General features: G+C 40.1%; 1 protein-coding gene and 1 non-coding gene across 3 annotated transcripts in view; both read left to right on the top strand.

Moving 5' to 3' along the window:
• Positions 1-11,625, top strand: part of MAU2 (MAU2 sister chromatid cohesion factor) — a 34,720-nt gene that overhangs the window by 1,385 nt on the left and 21,710 nt on the right. The gene's annotated exons all lie outside the window — the stretch shown is intronic.
• LOC139034526 (U6 spliceosomal RNA) lies at positions 10,657-10,762 on the top strand. The gene has a single exon (XR_011487072.1). It is a non-coding gene; the product is annotated as a U6 spliceosomal RNA (small nuclear RNA).

Here is an 11,625-nt window from a genome sequence, read left to right as displayed (position 1 = left end):
TTGCTTGATCCACTTCCTTGTTTAAGGAGTGAGTCAGTATGGCCCCTGAGAGGTGAAGTGATTTGCCCAAAGCCACACAGCAAGTTATTAACAAAATTGGTCTCACAGGTAGGCTCAAGACCACCAGGGTGGATGCCACAACATTAAGTCGTCATTTTTGTGAAGTTTGTTTCTTCCGTTCATTCAGCAGATAATTTAATCAGCTCACACTGGGTACCAAGCCCTGTTCTAGGTGCTGGGGATCAGCAGTGACTAATAAAACAGTCCCTGCCCACATAAGCTTGTGTTTTTGTGAGGGAGACAATGAATATATGGTGAAAGATTAGGCAGTGTTCGAAGAACCGTTAAACATGTGGACCAGGGTGAAGGTTGGAGTTGACAGGAAGCTATTTTTGGCAAAGGTAATCAGGGAGTCTCTATTTGTGGGAGTGACCTTGGAACAGAGGCCTGAATGAGGTGGAGGAAGCAAGCCTTGAGGAACTGCTCCAGGTTTCAGGTCAATCCCTAGAAGTACCCCAGTTGTCAGTGACTAGTTGATATCAGGGTTTTTCCTAGACAGCGATGAGGCTGAGAGCAAATGACGTGTCAGGCTTCGTTGGGTGTATGAAGGGTGGAGGCTGTGAGTGCTGAGGCCTGGCAGCCCAGGGCCTTCAATAGGTATGCTGGTTATAAAGCTGTCCCTTCTCTCAATTAACAACAAATCCTGCCACCTCCTTTCTCTGGTGTCCAGGCCATTCAGCCTGTTTTTTTTTCTTTTTTTTAATTGAAATATTATGGTGTTTTTTTTTTTTTTTTAATTTTGTTTGGCCATGCTGTGCGGCTTGTAGGATCTTACGTTTCCCAACTGGGGATTGAACCCAGGCCACAACTCAGTGAAAGCACTGAGTCCTAACCATTCAACTGTCAGGGAATTCCTAGTTGAATTGTAGTTGACATAACAATACAGTAAGTCCCCTACAAACAAATGACTTTTCTTCTAAGAACACATTCGCAAGTCCAATTTATTCTAAGGCCAACAAAGTTATCCTAGGTATCCAGTTAACACAACTGACTGTATAGTACACAACCTGTACTAACAGGTTTGTAATACTTTTCACACAAATACTACATAAACAGACACACAAAAAAATAGTTTTAATTTTACAGTACAGTACCTTGAAAAGCAGAGTAGCACAGTACAACAGCTGGCATACAGGGACTGGTAGCAATGCCACCTATATCACCACTGCTTTTGTACTTGCTTCTGAACATCCTGGGCTTGAAATAAAAATACTGTACTCTATCCACTACTGTACAGTGAAGTACACAGAAGGGCAGCCACTTGTAGAGGGTGTACTCACATGATAGAGTGCGCCAGACAGGTGAACTAGCTTATGAGAGTGGACACATGAACACACAATCACATCTTTGGAAGGTCGCAACTTGAAGGGTTCATTTGTGTTAAGTTTCAGGTATATCATGTAGAGCTTTGACATTTGCGTGTGTTGTGGAATGATCACCATAATAAGTTTAGGAACCATCTGTCCTCATACAGTTATTACAGTATTATATGGACCATATTCTTTATGCTGTGTATTACATCTCCATTGAGTTGCTTGTTTCATAACTGGAGGTTTGTACTTCTTAACCACTACCACCTATTTCACCCATCTGGCAACCCTTGTCTATTCTCTGTATATATTAGTATGTTTTCATTTTGTTTGCTTATTTTGTTTTTTAGATTCCACGTATAAATGTAATCTTTGTCTGGCTTATTTGACTTAGCATAATACTTTCTAAATCCGTTTATGTTGTCGCACGTGGCAAGATTTCATTTTTTCTTTTAAAGGTTTTTTAAATTTGATGTGGACCTTTAAAAAAAATTATTTATTGTCTGTGCTGGGTCTTTGTTGCTGCGAGCAGGCTTTCTCTAGTTGTGGCAAGCAGGAGCTACTCCTTAGCTATGGTGTGTGGGCTTCTAATTGTTGTGACTTCTCTTGTTGCAGAACATGGGCTCTAAGACATGCAGGCTTCATTTGTGGCACATGGGCTCAGTAGTTGAGGCACATGGGCTTAATTGCCCATGGCATGTGGAATCTTCACAGACCAGGGGTTGAACCCATGTCCCTTACATTGGCAGGTGGACTCTTAGTCACTGGACCACCAGGGAAATCCAAGGTTTCATTATTTTAATGGCTGATTAACATTACCTTGTACGGTAGCCATTCCCTTCTCCAGGGGACCTTCCTAACGCAGGCATTGAACCTGGGTCTCATGCACTGCAGGCAGGTTTTACTGTCTGAGCCACCAGGGAAACCCCCGGTATTCCCTTGTGTGTGCACCTCATCGCTTTACCATTCAGCAATCAGTGGACACTTGGGCTGCTTCCATAGCTCACCTGTTGTATTAATAAATAATGTTGCGGTGAACATGGGGTGCACGTTTATTTTTGAGTGTTTGTGTTTTTATCAGGTAAATACCCGAAAAGTAAAACTGCTGAATCCTGTGGTAATTCTATTTTTTATTTTTTTTAGGAACTTCCGTACTGTTTTCAATAGTGGCTGCATGAATTAACAGTCCTACCAACAGTGCACAAGGGTCCCCTTTTCTCCACATTCTGACCAGCACTTGTTTGTTGTCTTTTTGATGTTAGCCATTCTGACAGGAGGTGGTATCTCACTATCATTTTTTTTTCTCACTAGTTTTTTATTTGCATTTCCGTGATAATTACTATCTTTTCATGTGTCTATTCATCTGTTCATGGCCACCTGTATGTATTCTTTGGGAAAATGTCTCTTTAGGTCCTTCATCCATTTTTTAATTGGATTGTTTGGTTTTTTTGATGTTAAATTGTAAGAGTTTTTTTGTATATTTTGGATATTAATCTCTTACTGGATATATCATTTGCAAATACATTTGACCTTCCATATCAGTGAGTTTCACATCCTTGGATTCAACCAACCAAGGATATAAGGGCTGATTATATTCATTGTGCAAATTAGGTTGATGCAAATGTAATTATGGTTTTGGACCGTGAATTTTAAATCATTATATCTTGGCTCAAACACATTTTTATTAATCAAAATAGGAACCACTATAATCAACACATTTTTGCCAACAAAAAATCAGTTTGTTTATTCCTATAGTATGAAAATTCATGCTTTGAGATTTGACAAACTCTTTTTTTTTTTTTTTTACAAACTCTTGAAAAGCATTTTCTGCCTCTTGCTGGTTGTGGAAGCATTCTCCCTGCAAAAAGTTGTTTAGATGCTTGAAGAAGTGGTAGTCGGTTGAAAATGGTGAATATGGCGGATGAGGCAAAACTTCATAGCCCAATTTGTTCAACTTTTGAAGCATTAGTTGTGCAACATGCAGTTGGGTGTTGTTGTCGTGAAGAATTTCTGTTGATCTATCTTTTTTTGATAGAAGCCCTTTCTGTTGACCAATGCCAGCTGCAGTTTTCGGTGTGTCTCATCAATTTGCTGAGCATACTTCTCAGAGATGTGATGGTTTCGGTGGGATATGTGAAGCTGTAGTGGATCAGACGAGCAGTAGACCACCGAAACAATGACCATGTCCTTTTTTTGGTGCAAGTTTGCCTTTGGGAAGTACTTCTCAGTCTAGCCACTGAGCTTGTCATTGCTGGTTGTCGTATACAATCCACTTTTAGTCACATGTCACAATCCAGTTGAGAAATGGTTTGTTGTTGCATAAAATAAAAGAAGACGACACTTCAGAATGAGTTGGTTTTTTTATTTCTGGTCAGCTCATGAGGCGCTCACTCACTGCGCTTTTTCACCTTTCCAATTTGCTTCAAGTGCCAAGCGACCACAGAATGGTTGATGTTGAGTTCTTCTCATACGAGGGTCAGCTTTGATGATGGCTCTCAATTGTCGTCGTCAGCTTCCAGTGGCTGGCCGCTACTTTTCTCATCTTTAAGGCTCTCGTCTCCTTTGCAAAACTTCCCAAACCCCACTGCGCTCTACATTCATTAGCAGTTCCTAGGCCAAATGTGTTGTTTATGTTGTGAGTTGTCTCCGCTGCCTTACGACCTGTTTTGAACTCCAATAAGAAAATTGCTTGAAAAAATAAAAAAATTAAAAAAAAAAAAGAAAATTGCTTGAATTTGCTTTTTGTCAAGCATTTCCATAGTCTAAAATAGATATAAAATAAACAGGTAATGCCATTAGCAAAAATAAAAAATAAAGCAAAAATGTACATTACGATGATGTATAGCATAACTACATTTATTTAGACTGTATTCCAATATCAAATGGCAAATTTCAGCAATGCAAAAATACCATTAGTTTTGCACCAACCCAACATGCCATTTCATATAAGGAGCTTGAATCTAGACATTTCTCCAAAGAAGGTACACAGATGGTCTCTAGGCACATGAGAAGTTGCTCAATATCGCTAGTTATTAGAGAATTGCAAATCAGAACTTCAGTGAGGTATCACCTCACATCAGTCAGAAAGACAATCATCAAAAAAATCTATGAATACTTTTTTTTAAAGTCTACAAATAATAAATGCTAGGGAATGTGTTGAGAAAAGGAAATCCTGCTATACTGTTGGTGGGGATGTAAATTGGTGCAGCCACTGTGGGGAACAGTATGAAGGTTCCTTAAAATCAAGTTGTCATATGCTCCAGACGTCCCACTCTTGGGTATATATCTGGAAAAGATAAAAACTCATTCAAAACAATACATGTGCCAGAATGTTCGTAGCAGCACTATTTATAATAGCCAAGAAATGGAAGCATGCTTAATGTCCATTGGCAGATGAATGGGTGAAGAAGATGTAGTATATGTATATATAATGGAATATCAATCAGCCATAAAAAAGAATGAAATCATACCATTTGCAGCAATATGGTTGAGCCTAGAGATTATCATATTCATACTAAGTGAAGTAAATCAGGCAAAGACAAATATCATGTGAGATCACTTATTTGTGGGAACTAAAATATGATACAAATGAACTTTTTCCAAATAGAAACAGACTCATAGAAAACAATATTACAGTTACCAAGGAGGGATAGGGGTAGGGGAAGGATAAATTAGGAGTTTGGGATTATCAGATACAAAATACTATATATGAAATAGATAACCAACTAGTTCCTACTGTATAGCACAAGGAGCTATATTCAATATCCTGTAATAAGCCATAATGGAAAAGAATATGAAAAACAATATAAATGTTAAGCTGAATCATTATGATGTGTACCAGAAACTAACACAACATTGTAAATCAACTATACTTCACTTAACAAATAAAAATATATAAGGGCTTAAGGATCTATGGATTTTGATATCCTCAAGGACTCCTGGAATCAATCCACTGAGGACAACGGTATCTTCTCCCATTCAGTAAGCTGCCTTTTTGTTTTGTTAATATTTCCTTTGCTATGTAAAAATAGCTTTTAATTTGGTGTAGTCCCATTTGGTGTAGTTCCACAAACTGTGGAAAAATTCTTAAAGAGATAGGGATACCAGATCACCTTACCTGCTTCTTGAGAAATCTGTATGCAGTTCAAGAAGCAACAGTTAGAACCAGATATGGAACAACAGACTGGTTCCAAATGGGGAAAGGAGTACGTCAAGGCTGTATATTGTCACCCTGCTTATTTAACTTCTGTGCAGAGTACATTATGAGAAATGCTGGGCTGGATAAAGCACAAACTGGACTCAAGATTGCCGGGAGAAATATCAATAACCTCAGATATGCAGATGACACCACCCTTGTGGCAGAAAGCAAAGAACTGAAGAGCCTGTTGATGAAAGCTAAAGAGGAAAGTGAAAAAGTTGGCTTAAAACTCAGCATTCATGTAATTAGCCTCCAACTAATAAAAATAAATGGAAAAAAAAACCTCAGCATTCAAAAACCTAAGATCATGGCATCCAGTCCAATCACTTCATGGCAAATAGATCGGGAAACCGTGAGAGACTTTATTTTCAGCGGCTCTAAAATCACTGCAGATGGTGACTACATCCTTGAAGTTAAAAGACGCTTGCTCCTTGGAAGAAAAGCTATGACCAACCTAAACAGCATATTAAAAAGCAGAGACATTACTTTGCTGACAAGGTCCATCTAGTCAAAGCTATGGTTTTTCCAGTAGTCATGTGTGGATGTGAGAGTTGGACTATGAAGAAAGCTGAGTGCCAAAGAATTGATGCTTTTGAACTGTGGTGTTGGAGAAGACTCTTGAGTCCCTTAGACTGCAAGGAGATCCAACCAGTCAATCCTAAAGGAAATCAGTCCTGAATATTCATTGGAAGGACTGATGCTGAAGCTCCAATACTTTGGCCACCTGATGCAAAGAACTGACTCATTGGAAAAGACCCCAATGGAGAGAAAGATTGAAGGCAGGAAGAGAAGGGGATGACAGAGGATGAGATGGTTGGATGGCATCACTGATTTGATGGACATGAGTTTGAGCAGTCTCTGGGAGTTGGTGATGGACAGCGAAGCCTGGCGTGCTGCAGTCCATGGGGTCACAAAGAGTCAGACACAACTGAACTGGGTCCCATTTGTTTATATTTGCTTTTCTTCCGCCTTGCCTGAGGAGACATCCAAAAAATACTGCTAAGTTTTTGATATCAGAGAGTATACTGCCTATGTTTTCTTCTAGAACTATGGTTTCAGGTCTTAAATCTAAGTCTTTCATTCATTTTGAGTTTATTTTTTTACGTAGAGTGAGGAAGTAGTCCAGTTTAATTCTTTTTCTTATGGCTGTCCAGTTTTCTTAACACCATGTATAGAAGAAACTGTCTTTTCTTGCCAATTTGTATTCTTCCATCTTTTCTCATAGATTATTTGTCTGTTTAAGTGTGGGTTTATTTCTGGCTTGTCTGTTCTCTTCCATTGACCTATGAGTCTGCTTTTGTGTGGATACCATACTGTTTATTACTGTAGGTTTGTGGTATAATTTGAAATCATGGTGCATAATACCTCCAGCTGTGGTGTTCTCTCTAAAGATTACTTTGGCTCTTCGGGGTCCTTTGTGTTTTCATACAATTAAAAAATTTATTTTTGGCTGAGCTGGATCTGCATTGCTCTGTGGGCTTTTTCCAGTTGTGGAGAGACGGGGCTGCTGCTCTCTAGCTGTGGTCCATGGGCTTCTCCTGCAGTGGCTTCTCTTATTGCAGAGCGCAAACTTTCGGTCATGCAGGCTCCAGCAGTTGCAGCCCGTGAACTCAGCAGTTGCAGCTCCCACGCTCTGGAGCACAGGCTCAGCAGTTGTGGCACATGGGCTTAGTTATTTCAGGGCATGTGGGATCTTCCTGGACCAGAGATTGAACCCTTGTCTCCTGCGCTGGCAGGCACATTCTTCACCTCTGAGCCACTGGAGAAGGCCCCATACGGCTTTTAGAATTATTTGTTGTAGTTCTGTGAAAAATGTCACTGGTATTTTGAGAGGGATTGCATTGAATCTGTAGATTGACTTGTGTTGTATGCTCATTTAACAGTATCAGTTCTCCCAATTCACAAGCACAGTATAGTTTCCATTCATTTCTGTAGTCTTCAATTTCTTTCATTGAATGTCTTAGAGTTTTCAAAGTGCAAGTCTTTTACTTCCTTGTTTAGATTTATTCATAGCTATTTTATTCTTTTTGATACAGCTTAAATGGTATTGTGTTCTTAATTTCTTTTTCTGATAGTTCATTATTAAATGTATGGGAACACAATATATTTCTGTATATTAATTTTGTATCCTGCAACTTTACTGAATTCAGTTATTCTAATATTTTTTTATGGCATCTCTAGGATTTCCTGTATATTGTATTGTGTCATGTGCAAACAGTGACAGTTTTACTTCTTCCCATTCAGCCTGTTTCTAGCAGTGGTTCATAGTTATTGTATTATTGTCCTTATCATATTTTTGCCCACTCAGTGCTGTTTGAGGGGAAGGAACCATGTCTTACATTACTTCTTTGTAGCTGCTTGGCTTTTGGACCTGTAATTTAAATTCTTACCCTTGTGGAGAGTTTTCCCTTGATTTTATAGAACCCTAAATCTTATGGGGTCTTCCACAGAGCCACAGTGTAACTTCTGTAGCTCACTGTCATTATACTTGGAAATAAATCCCTTTCTCTGTCAGGTGTATCCCCAGCTGAAAGCTTGTCCAGATTTCAGTTAAAATGTCATTCTCTGTACTGTTTCTGTGGTTGTTTCTTTTTTTTTTTTTTTTAATTTATTTACAGGTTTTTAAAATTTATTTTTGGCTGTGCTGGGTCTTCATTGCTGTGTGGGCTTTTTTCTAGTTGCAGAGAGTGGGAGCTACTCTCTAGTTGCAGTGTGTGGGCTTCTCATTGCTGAGACCTCTCTTTTTGCGGAGCACAGGCTCTAGGGTCTGTGGGTTCAGTAGTTGAGGTGCACAGGCTCAATTTTAGTTGTGGCAGAGGGGCTTAGTTGTGCCTGAGCCATATGGGATTGTCCCAGACCAGGAATTGAATCCATGTCCCCTGCATTGGCAGGCAAATTCTTCACAGCTGAGCCATCAGGGAAACCCTCTGTGGGTGTTTCTCATCTCCCTTTGTATCATATTGCAAGCTTGCTTTCTTTAAACTTCATTCTTTTTAATTGTGCATTTTTTCCAAATCAGGCAGCTGTCAACTTTTTTCTTTCTTTTCGTTCTTTACTAGGTAAAGAATCATATATGTACTATAGGTAAAAATTTTAATTGATCTCCAAACTTGGTACCACATTTCTCTTCCTTATCTATTATTTTCATCATCTCTTGCTTTTCATATAAGAGACTAACCTTGTTTGTGTGTGCGCGCACACTTATATGTTTCGATTATTATTTCTGTTTCCTCCACTGTGTTTGTAAGCTTTCCAGAAGGAATGTGTAATAAACTCACCCATATGCTTCATCAGTTCACTCGTTAGGAGTTCTGAGGCATGGAGGGTGTTTCGCTCGGTCCTTCGCAACTTTATCCAAATTGCAGCCATTGGTTTCTCAGTGGTACCTGCCTCTACAGGCCTTTGGATAACCTGCCGGCTGTCTCAGTCCCTGGATCTGCTCAGCAGACCATAACTATTAGGGTGCACGACAAGACACTTCACCTGAGAGCCTTCCCTTTCTGACTATGATATTGGCAGTGATGTGGATGTGTCAACAGAATTCCTTACTCTCCCGGGAGAGTCACTTCTTAACTAAATTGTTCATGATTATAAGGGATGTTGCTTTACCCAGAAATCTCTTGCCTAGATAATTTGTGAAGTCATTTCTTCAGATCCTGTCAGATTTCATGCTTTTTCATTTCATTTTTGCCTTCTTATCTTCCCTCTTGCTGCACACCTCTTCCTGTGTGAATTTTCAGTCTTCTCTTGTCTTACATTCACTGTTTTCCAAGCAGACGGTTCCATTTGTAGACAGTTCTGTTTCAGTCATTTTTGCTTCCACTGTGGAATTGAGAATCTGCATATCTGTATTTAGATGTGTATTTGTTTCCCCCTTAACTTTTTTGTTTTTGATTGTATTACCTTTTATCTCTTGATGTGGAACACACATCATTATCTTTATGCTTTCCTGATTTGAAAGCCACAGAGTAGTAAATGCCTCTTCTCTGGAATGGATTTCCATTGTTTGCTATAATCCAGGCAGTCATCCTTTGGATGATGTGCTTTTCTAACTGCAGTATCTGTGTTAATGCTAGTTTGGTTTCTCTGTGTATTTTCAGTGGGGCTACTTTTTAGTGGTTGTTTGACTTAGAAAGCTGCTCCAAATTGTGCCAGTCAGACACTCCTTCATTCTGCTTCCAGGTTTAGCCAGAGAGTCTATAGCTACGGCAAGTGATTAAAAGCTTCCTTTTTACCCTGAAGGCCCTAAAGGGCTCACTTCTGGGCCATTCATCATCAGGCACAGCTGAAGCAAATCTTTCATCCTTTAGGACAGCGGTCCCCAGCCTCTTTGGCACCAGGAACCGGTTTCGTGGAAGACAGTTTTTCCATGGCCTGGGGTGGGAGAGGGGGATGGGTTGGGGATGATTCAAACACTACATTTATTGTGCACTTCATGTGTATTATTACTACATCAGCTCCACCTCAGATCATCAGGCATTAGATCCCGAAGGTTGTGGACCTCGGCTTTAGGATCATGATCGTGTCCTGGTAAATTCCATGCCACATCAGTCAGGAGCAGAACGTGGTGCAGAAGCTGCATTTGTATAACTTGGTGTTAAGCATTTCCACAGAAAAATATCTGTGCCTCTTCCTGTTTGCATTTCCTTTTCTCCGCTCATTCTCTGGGTCTCCTCTGACTTTAGAATGTGAAATGTATTTAGGAACCATCACTTCATGATTCTAGCAACTTGACCCCTGCCTCCCTGGTAGCCTCTACTTCTGGTTCATGCCTAGGAATTACAGCATTATTGGAGCCTTCCACAGGCCAGGCCCAGTGTTCATGCTTCTTGGAGCACTGTCTCTTTGGATCCTCACCAAACGCACAAGGTCGAGACCATTTCCAGCTTGCTGATGACAGTACTGACTAGGCTGCTTGTAGCCGTGGTCACATGCGGAGAGGCAAGGCTGACTGCTAAACGCTGAGCTTCCTTCCCAGAGGAATTGCAGTGGATAACTTTTTCTACACATTTTGGTGATTTAAGTTTTTTTTTTTTTTAAGTTACCTTGGTTACGAGGTATAAGAAACCTTAAAACACTCTCAGACTTGTGCTCTCTTCAGCAGCACCTGTACTAAACTTAGAGTGATACAGAGAAGATAAGCATGACCCTTGTGCAAGGATGACAAATAAATACATGAACATTCCATATTTTGGGGGGCCAATGGGGGGCCAAATTCTGTTATTTGCATGTGTAATCCCCTCTAATAAACTTAGGTGCTCAGAAATTTAAAAAGAAAACAACAAACAAAAAACCCACTCTCAACTCTGAAGTGAATGTTCTAAGGATCAAGAGGTCTGCTGATCCCAGTCCTTCCACCCCTCAGGGTGCATGCTGGCCCTGTGGTGACCCTTGCTTTCCCTGAGAACCCTAAGGTGACCCCAGAGGCTTCTGGTGGAATCATTCACCTCTCTGCCTCACGCCTGCAGGCTCCCTGGCAGTGAAGGGGGCTCTTTGGCTGCTTTCCCATGTCAAGGGAGAAAATATAAAAACTGTATTTTAATGTTACAAAGTAAAACATATGATGAGGTAGCAACCTTGGGTAAGGTATCCTACCTACATACTTGTATTTATGACATGGATATATTTTCTATAATAATATCTATAGATTTCTGATTATGAATGTATATTGCAAGGTTTAAAAAGACACAAAAGCAGAGTGATTTGATTGACTTCTGACTGACAAACCTTAGGAAATGACTGGCTCACCTTGACATGGAGCTGTCCTACAGCTTCAGGAATGGGTCATCTCATGGGTACAGCTCAAGGTGTCACTGACAGTGATGCCTGAGCAAGAAGCGGTGACGTTTGAAGACGAGATGTCTTGATGCCATTTAGTAGTAGAATTTTGTGTTTATAAGGCATAAGCCTCAATTCTGTGGCTTTTTGTACAGAAGGAAGCCCTCATTTCCTGGTGATGCTAGATAAAGTCATCATTTGTGCATCAAATGTTCCCTGAAAACCTCCCATGTGTCAGCCCGTTTTAGCACTGGGGACACACGATGAGGAGCATTATGG

This window comes from Odocoileus virginianus, chromosome 3, assembly GCF_023699985.2.
Source record: "Odocoileus virginianus isolate 20LAN1187 ecotype Illinois chromosome 3, Ovbor_1.2, whole genome shotgun sequence".
Classification (NCBI taxonomy): Eukaryota; Metazoa; Chordata; class Mammalia; order Artiodactyla; family Cervidae; genus Odocoileus; species Odocoileus virginianus.
Note: the sequence above shows the minus strand (reverse complement) of the source record. Positions and strands in the feature narration are given on the sequence as shown.